Raw genomic sequence first — 778 nt, forward strand, 5'->3', positions numbered from 1 at the left:
ATAAAAATATGTTTAATAATATTTTAAAAATAAACTTATTTAAAAGAACGAAAAAAAAAAGATTTTTATTGATATTTTTAATAAAAATAAATTTTTTAAAATATTTTTATATTTACGGATATATCTGATATTCCATTCTCATCTACAAATATATAAATTGGATCAAATTTAAACTTAAAAAATGTAGATATTAGATCTGATTTGATTCAATAATTTTCATGTAGATGGAATTAAAATTTTAAGCATATTTGATCCAATCCTTAACCATATTTTATATAGGTGCGTGCTTTTCATTAATTAGAGGTTTGATATCATTTATAATTGGCAACAAAGTACTGGTTTAGAGGTCAAATTTTGTCTTCGCATTAAATCAAGTGCTGAACTTCCGTTTGTCATTTTTAATACCTTACCGTTAAAATTTAAAATCGTGATTAGGTTATTGGCAATTAAAGGTTACGTATGTCTAACTTCTTATTTTTTTTTTTTTTTACCAAAGATAAGAGACTTGAACTCGCAATCTCTTAATTGAGTATGAGAAGACTATGCCATTTGAGCTATAACTCATTGACATGTCTAACTTCTTATTCTCTATTCAATCACAAACATATATGAATTGATGAAGGCATGAACGGCAGCCTAGCTGCTACAGTACATCTATTATTAAAGTATTATACTCTATTTAATGAAAATAATGTAGCTAACATAAATGATAATTCAGTATGTTTATTTAAATATATATTATAATTAAAATTATTAAATTTTAAATGTATCAGAGTTT

The sequence above is a fragment of the Arachis ipaensis genome, chromosome B08 (assembly GCF_000816755.2).
Source record: "Arachis ipaensis cultivar K30076 chromosome B08, Araip1.1, whole genome shotgun sequence".
Taxonomy (NCBI): Eukaryota; Viridiplantae; Streptophyta; class Magnoliopsida; order Fabales; family Fabaceae; genus Arachis; species Arachis ipaensis.